Source organism: Otolemur garnettii, unplaced genomic scaffold (genome assembly GCF_000181295.1).
Source record: "Otolemur garnettii isolate 467f Iridium unplaced genomic scaffold, OtoGar3 scaffold00013, whole genome shotgun sequence".
In the NCBI taxonomy this organism is placed as follows: Eukaryota; Metazoa; Chordata; class Mammalia; order Primates; family Galagidae; genus Otolemur; species Otolemur garnettii.
In genome coordinates, this window is record NW_003852408.1 from 9,861,208 (window position 1) to 9,869,832 (window position 8,625).

The following is an 8,625-nucleotide window of genomic DNA, read 5'->3' on the forward strand; positions in this document are numbered from 1 at the left end:
CTAGCCTCAGTGAGATCCTGTCTCTACTAAAAACAGAAAAATTAGCTGGGCACAGTGGTGGGTACCCAGCTACTCTAGAGGCTGAGGCAGGAGGATTTTGTAAGCCCAGAAGTTTGAAGTTGTAATGAGCTATCATCACACCACTGTACCCTAGCTGAGGAGACAGAGTAAGACACTCAAAAAATAAATGAAAAAATAATAATAAAAGAAAATGGAATTAGCAGATTATGGCATCCCAAATGGCTTTATATTCCTGATCTAAGAGAAAAATCTAAGAGGACAATGATAAAGTCTCTTGGGAAAGAAAGTTCAAGAAGAATGCATCTTGAAATACTAATAATGAAGTACAAAAAGAAAATTCTAGTTAAATTCTCTCAGTTTGGCTTGTTATTCCTTATATTTTCCTCCCTATAAAAAAACAGGGCAGTTCTTTGGGCCAGTAACTATCTGTAATTAAAACAAACATAAACACTGCCCCCAAATGTTATCACAGCCCCTTTCTAGATACAACCATGCCTTCAGAGGTTAACATGAACTTGGAGCCAGCTGTCACCCCAGAGAGGAGATGCAGTACCCAAGGTTTAAGAACACGGACTCTGGAACCATAAACTGCCTGAGATGAAATCCAGCACACGTTCAGGCAAGTTACTCAAGTTCCCTGTGCTTCAGTTTCCTCATCTGTAAAAAATAATAACAGAAGAACCTATCTCATAAGACTGATAAGAAAATTAGAATAGCTACAAGTCACAGCATGCTGTAAGGTATTATCCATTATCCTTACTCCAAAAACCATTAGCTTCAAAGAAGAAAACCTAGGCTATCAAAATAATATAACTAAATTCAGTTACTTTCTTCATCAAAAGGGACAGAAAAGCTGATCATGACAGAACAGGGGAAAATGGGCAGCTTTTTAAGTCTAGAGCAGTCAACATTAGGATAGTAAGATAAGCTTTTTAAAATTTTTCTAACAATCTTCTTTGATACCGTTATAATATTCCTAGTGCATACACACACAAACGAAATTCAAGGTAAACCTGGCTCCCTGTTCTCCAAGCAAAACTCCAATTCACTAGGAAACCTGGCTCAGCTCTCGCCTCCACTGCGTGCCCCTTTCCCCCTCTACTCTGGGCCTGCTCTGCACTCTTCCTGTATTTCCTAGCCACTTCCACTGCAGTATTGGTTAGTAGTATCAAACTGTAATGAATCTGCTCACGTGCCTTCTTCCCTTATCCCATTCCATAAGGTTTGTTCAAACATCTCCTTCCTTTAGTGAACTGTGAGCTCCCTGAGAGCAGGAACTTTCCACACTCATCATTTTTAAATTCCAAGGGCCTTGTTAGATAGTCACAATATAAATACAGACATGAACAAACCCATGCCCCTGTGTATATCCTTCACAAATAAGTAGAAACTTGTATTTAGAGGTGACTTATCTAAAAGGTTAAGTATTTTCAATTCTAAACAAAAATTAGCAGATCAATTGAGCCCACTGATTCTCAACCTGTGGGTCGTGACTCACAGGAACTGTGTTAAAGGGCTGCAGCATTAGGAAGGTTGAGAGCCACTGATCTAATTCTTTATCCTTCAAAATGGGAAAAATCAGAAGCACATAAGTAAACACAATCCAATAATAACAGAAGCCAAAACAACTAAATAAAAAGAATTAAGGTACTTAAAATGTCAAGAAAACAGAAGCAGTCTGAAAGTTTTTTCTTATGAAACCCAAAATAAGCACACAGAGAAGGAATCACAAGATTTAACATTTAAAATGTCTCCTCTTTCGGAGAAATAAACTATAATCAAAAATGAGATTAAAATATACGCCCTACTGAAGGGATGAACTCAAGACTAAGCCATATATTAAGTCAATTTCACACACTGCTTTTGTGGTGGATTTTTCTTATATGTCTTGAGTCAGCTAAAATTGGGTTGATTTTTTGAAAATTTAACAATTCTTAACAATTTTTTAGTATTTGCTTAGGGCTCCATGGTAAGTTACTGGCCTGTCTTCTGTGAAGGGGTGTCCCCACCACCCCCACAGCTAAAACACAGGCCTCACTTGTGTTCTGGATCCTACCCACTCCCATCCTCTCAGGAACTATGCACAAACCCTTTCCTAATCCCCACTCAACCTCTTCCTCTCCACTGAGCCTTCCCATCAGCACTTAAACATGCTGAAATGTGAACATGAGTATAACCTGTACATTGCTGTCTCCTCCTCACTCCTACCCCTGCCGCCAGATGAGCATCTCTTTCAAAGGTTACCTATGACCTTTATGACCTCCATGTTACTAAATCCAATGGATTGTCCTCCATTCTCCTCTCACAGAAGCATCTCAGAGTATAAACCGCTTCCTGCTGCAGAGACATCTGTTTCTAGCTGTCTCTCACTTTGCTCACCACTCCTCCTGTCTCCTTATCAAGCTCCAACTCCTCTACCCAGCTCCATCCATTCCTACTCTGCAGTCTCTCCATAGGCAATCTCACCCATGCCGATAGTTTGAGCTCTCACTTTAAACTAAGGGCTCCAAAATGGCAATGTCCATCCCGACTCTGAGCACTAAACCAGCATCTCAAAAGAAGTCTCAAAGGCAGTTCCAAAGGAACATTCCCCAAACTAAAGCCATGCTATCCCTATACAAAATCCACCTCTCTCCCCGTGAGCCCCAGCTCAGTGAACAGCACATACACTCCTTCAGCACATAAGTCTGAAACCCAGTGCTTGACACCACCTTTTCCCACCCCATATACTATTTATCATCATGCCCTGCCAATTTTATGTCTAAAACCTTCATTTTCTCAATATTACCAACTCATTATACACGCATAAGACTCTTAGAAGATCATGAGTTGGGCATGGTAGCTCATGCCTACCATCCTAGCACTCTGGGAGGCCGAAGCAGAAGGATCACTTGAGCTCAGGAGTTCAAGACCAGTCTGATTAAGAGCAGACTCAAGTCTCTACTAAAAATAGAAAAATTAGCCAGGCACTGTGGCACATGCCTGTAGTCCCAGCTACTTAGGAAGCTGAGGCAGGAAGATCGCTTGACCCCAGGAGCTTGAGACCCCAGTGAGCTATGATGATACCACTGCACTCTACCTAGACTCTACTCTGTGGAGTATATGACGGCACTTAGAATAAAAACTGAAATTTGAACATCAGTATTCAGTGAAATCTCACTGAAAACAAGAACTTTGTCAAGTTCATCTTTTTATTTATTCAACATGGTCAACCTAAGATAGTGCTTTGTACACAGATGGCATTCAGTAAATGCATTATAATGAACTGTCTCTATTAGCTTCATACATGTTCAACTGAAACATTATATATTTAACAGTCTGTAGTTCTCAGTCAGGCTACCAAAACAATGTCCTAAGGGGTGAGAATTTTAAGCTAAATCACCCAGTAAAGTCTAAACCACAACTGATAGCTTTGATAATTGCCATGCTGCTTATCTAGATTTTCAAAAAAAAAAAAAAAGTATCTAAATTCTATCTTCAAGACCAAAACTCACATTCAAGAATCTGAGTCCTGCTTTACAACTATTCATCTTGAAAATAAGTATTACAGGAACATTTAAGCTTTAAACACCCCGAAGGCAAACAGAATGACTGCTTGAAACAGGTCCCTATCTCATTTCCATATCTTGCAATGTGAACTAGAGTGACATTCTCCCTAGGAACAGACAATATGAAATGAAAAGAACTGCTGTTGCTCAAAAGTTCTCAAACTCTTGAGTTAGGTGCATTTAATTATAGCCTCAGAATTCAAGGCTGTCATCTAGTAAAATCTCATCACATCAATTCAAAAGAGCTCCCTAGACTAGATTTCCATCTAATCCACAATCCCGTTTATAATCTTCATTCACAAAATACTTTTTCCTTCATGCATGTATCAAAACTTAAAATTACATGTTATCTGTATGATCATTTGCTTCCTGTCTTATTTCCTCCATAGGGCAAGGATCACATCAATTCTATTCACTGTTCTATTCCCAGCATCTCCCACCTTAACCCCTGTCCACAATCAGAAAGAGGATGATCTTTTTATAATTTGTTCATCCTTCGTTTCTCCCATCCTTCCTTTCTTTCTTCATGGAGGGCATTTAGACTCACAGATTATTTGTGCTTTAAATCACCTCAGCCAAACATCTGACAAATCCACTGACATCCAAAGACACTAGGTGACTGGTCACCTTGACCCTTAAGTACAATAGATCACTCAGCTCTATATCCGACAACACTGCCCTGGTACAGAACCAACACCTTTTACGAAGAGAAAAACCAGGGGCCCAGCACAGTGGCTCAGGCCTGTAGTCCTAGTACTTTGGGAGGCCAAGTCAGGAAGATCACTTGAGTCCAGGGGTTTGAGACCAGCCTGAGGGAGAGCAAGACCCTGTCTCTACAAAAAATAGAAAACTTAGCCGGGCTAATGGCACACACCTATAGCCCATGTGCTTGGGAGCTGAGGTAGGAACATCACAGATTATAGTGAGCTACGAGGACACCACTGTATTCCAGCCCAAGCAACAGAGCCAGAGTGAGATTTTGTCTCACCAAAAGGGAAAAAAAGAGAGAAACTAGGAAAAGTCTAAAGAGAAAATGCATGCCAGAGTGACAAGAAGAGCTTTACCCATCCAGAAATGTGAAAACTGCACAAAAACAGAAGAATAAAGTGTGTGCAACTGACTCCCATGTCGTACCACCTCACCATCTTCTAATACACTTTCAGCAATACACAACAGGTTGGGATGATCACGAAAAAATGTATCATGACACTTCAGCTCTCCTGGCCATCCAGATTAAAATCCACTGTGGAAACTATTCAGCCAGCCACCAAAGAGAGGCAGCATAATATAGGGTTAGATGTGAGAGCTCTGGATTTAGACAGGCCTGTCTGAATCCCAGCTTCTTTTTTGACTAGCTTAGAACTGCCAGCAAGTTAACATATCCACACTGCAGTTTCTCCCGCTGCAAAATGGGAATAACCTCCATCCTAGTGGAGGTTAACTTTATACTGTTAACAGTATAAAGACACTGCGCATAAAGCTCTTAGAACAGTGTGTGACGCGTAATAAAGGCTCAATATATGTCAGCTATTTGTCATTTTATTCAGCTATAATCTCATTAACAAAGCCTACTCCGTCTCTGGTTTCCCATATAAGTTTAAAGGCGTTGTTCTCCTCTATTTTTGAGGGGCCTCATATACAATAGCTTGGAGCGTATTTTCCAATACCAGACTGCCTGGGTTAACCAGTTAAATCTGTTCCTCGGGCATATCTGTAAAACGGGCCTGGTAATACCTACCGCACAGGACTGCCGGGTGTGAACACTCCCTAAGTGTTCCATCCACATCACTAGTGTCTAATTAAAACGCAGATGGGGAAAAGTAAACCTACAGCTCCCAACCCCAGACGTCGGTCTAAATCCCAGTCTCAGCATCACAGACACTGCCCAGAACAAAATTACTAAGGCCGACCCACCTCACACGCCCAATTTCTTCGCACATCACGCAGCAACAGACACTCCTGGGCCCCCCCAAGCATGGGTTTTCCGAAATTGCAGGCTGTGTTTCCTTCCCGTGGACGCCGCAACGCTCTGGCCGCCGCAGAGCCCACCTCAAGCGGCCGGCCCCCCATCCGCCTCCGCCTCCGCCCCCAGAGCGCCGGAGGGACCCAGCGCATCCTTCCTCCCGGGACAGCACTGCGCTAGCGCCGCCCCACGCCGCTCAGGCTGCGGCTCCTCGGCTCGCGGGGGCCCTCCGGCCCAGGCCCCACGTAAGCCGGTCCCCGGCCCCCGGCGTGGACGCCTCTCACCCTGCCCGCTGCTTTCTCCAGTGCTGCAGGAGTCCTGCGCGGACACCCCCGGGGCCAGATCGGGCGGCAACGCCGAGGACCCAAGCCCCTAGGCCGGCCGCGACCCTCCCCTAGCCTGGGGCGACCCTCGGGCCCAGCCGAGTCGCACGCAGAGGCCACGCAGCCAACCGGCCCCCGCCTCTCCCACAACGGGCGCCGCACTCACCGCGACGCCGGGGCGCGGGTTACTCCGGCCTTGGGCCCACACCGGCCCGACAGAGCCCCAGATCATTCACTCCCCGCGCCGCCTCCTGGGTACCCTGGGGCGCAGCCGTCGCGGCCACACTGCGAGGGGACGCCCGTCTGCTGCCCCGTCCGCCGCGACAACTGCAGCGTCGCTCCCCGGCGCCGGCAGACCAGCGTCTGTTGAGCCGAACCGCCCGGGACGCGCACCCCCGGCCGGCACTCGTTGCATATGCAGAGAGGCCGCCGCCCATTGGCCCGCGGGCGGTGGCGCGTGCGGGGCTGGGCCTATCGAATTCGGGCCGGGGAGCGCGGCGCTGGCGGCCCGGGGCGGAGCGGGGTTACTACGGGTCATTCCGCGGAGCCGCGGCGGCCGAGACTCCGCCGCAGCCGGCGTGGGGCGGGGACAGGGTGGGCCAGGCGGTACCGACCGCGGCCGGTGGGGGAGGGGAACAAGGCTCTGCGGCCACAGCGTGGGAGGAAGAGGCCAGCACGGTAGGATCTGGAGGAGGGCTGTCCCTCTCTAGGAGGAAAAACCAACCCCCAAAAGCAGAACTGCAAATCCACTGTTATTGCTGTAATGTGTAAATCTTAATATAGAGTATAAAGTAATATGCATATCAGTTTTCGTTGTTTAACTGGATTAGGCTATTCTGTTCTTGCACAAATGTCTGTCAAATCTTGCAAAATAAAATGACTCTTGGAAATGCCTGGGACAGGAAGAGGCTCAAAAACCGAAAGTATATCCATTATTATGATATTTCTCTTGATTTGACCTCACGTAACCCAGCATATAACCCATCCCCTAAATGCACTCACGGTACAAAATTGATATTTCTTTTCAAAAAATAAAGTTTACTCCAAATTGTTGTTTTTAGGGAGCTAAAGTGTTTCTGTAATTTAAAGAGTTTACTATTCATCTCATTTTGGACACTACACAAGGGAAAAAAGCCACCCCACTCAGGTAGACTGCCTCCCCTCAAACAAAACAAAACACACATAGGACCCCCACAACACAAACTGACTAAAATAACAACTATGGTGTACTATAAGAAGACTTTTGTAGTAGGATGGGCTCTTTTATTTTTGAACCCAACATCATTGTTTAGTTTTAACTTTTCCTAAAGTAGGTGAAAGGTTGCCTTCGGTAATCCAGCCTTAGGCTAAAGCAGGGATACTTCCCAAGAGAATCTCAAAATCAGGAAGCCGTCAGAACTTGAACTAGGTGGAGCAGTGATGCACAGAGCGAAAAAAGCTCACTCAACGTTGGTCCTAAGCCAATTTAGCTACCTCAAGGAATGGATACCTGACTCAGGCAACCTGTTCGCCCACGACAAAATATAGCAGTTCAGTTGCTGGTTAATCTGTCCAAATGCTATCAAAGGATACACCCTGAAGATAAGTGGATTATAGAGCTTCTTATCTGAAAAGACCTTCACAGCTCTGCAGAGCTAAGCATGCTTTAAAAGGGGTAGTTCCAGAATCACGAAAAGCCTATAGAAAAACCAAGTCACTTCCAACAGAGAAAAACTAATATTGACCTCTTTTTCCCATCAATGACCCTAAAACAGACCAGTAGAATACCAGCAACATCTTTCTTCACCTTGTCTTTCTATATTACGGATATATGTTATGGACATGTATTTACATATAAAAGAAAATAGTCCTAGGAAGTAAAGTTCTAAATTCTCCTCCGTTTTACACTTAAGCTAAACAGAAATGTACAGCCATGCCTTGGAAATACTGTAGGTTAGGTCCCAGACTGCTGCAATAAAGCAAATATAGCAATAACCCAACTCACAAATTTTTTTTTGCTGCCAATGCATTTAAGTGTTTATACTGTGGTCTACTAAGTATGCAGTGGCATTATGACTTTTAAAAGTCAGACCTTAATTTAAAAATACTTTATTCCTAAAAAATGGTAACAATTAACTAAACCATTAGTGAATTATAATTTTTTTTTGCTGGGGGAGAGTATTGTCCTGATGTTGATAACTGCAGAATGATCAGGGTTGTGGTTGCTAAGGTTTGGGGTGGCTGTAGCAATTTCTCAAAATATGTCAGATGCATAAATTGACTCTCCCTTTTACAAAAGATGTCCATGTAGAATGAAATGCTGTTTTTTTTCTTTTTCTTTTCATTTACATATGCCAAACCATGCAATACTGTTTGGTAGCATTTTACATACAGTAAATGTCTTTCAAAATTGGAGTTGATCTGCTTAAATCCTGCCACTGCTTTATCCCTTAAATTTTTATAATATTTAAAATCTTTTGTTGTTATTTCAATAGTGTTCATAGCATCTTCACTAGGAATAGATTCCACTCAAGAGACCACTTTCTTTGCTTATCCATAAGAAGGAACTTCTCATCCATTCAAGTTTTATCATGAGATTGTAACAATCCAGTCCCATCTTCAAGCTTCACTTCTAATTCCAGTTTTCTTACTATTTCCAACACATCTGATGGTTACTTCCTCCACTGAAGGCTTGGCCCTCAAAGTATCAATGAGAGTTAGGATCAACTTCTTCCAAACTCCTGTTAATGATGATATTTTGATCTCCTTCCATGGGTCATAAATATTCTCT

At 43.9% G+C, this 8,625-nt stretch overlaps 1 protein-coding gene across 1 annotated transcript in view; it reads right to left on the minus strand.

The window, feature by feature from the left end:
- ACSL3 (acyl-CoA synthetase long chain family member 3) overlaps positions 1 to 6,247 on the minus strand; it is a 68,025-nt gene extending 61,778 nt beyond the window's left edge. Inside the window, exon 1 of the mRNA XM_023510350.1 lies at positions 6,022 to 6,247. The gene's annotated coding sequence lies outside the window, so the exon portion shown is untranslated. The remainder of the gene's footprint in view (positions 1 to 6,021) is intronic.
- Positions 6,248 to 8,625: the final 2,378 nt, after the last annotated feature.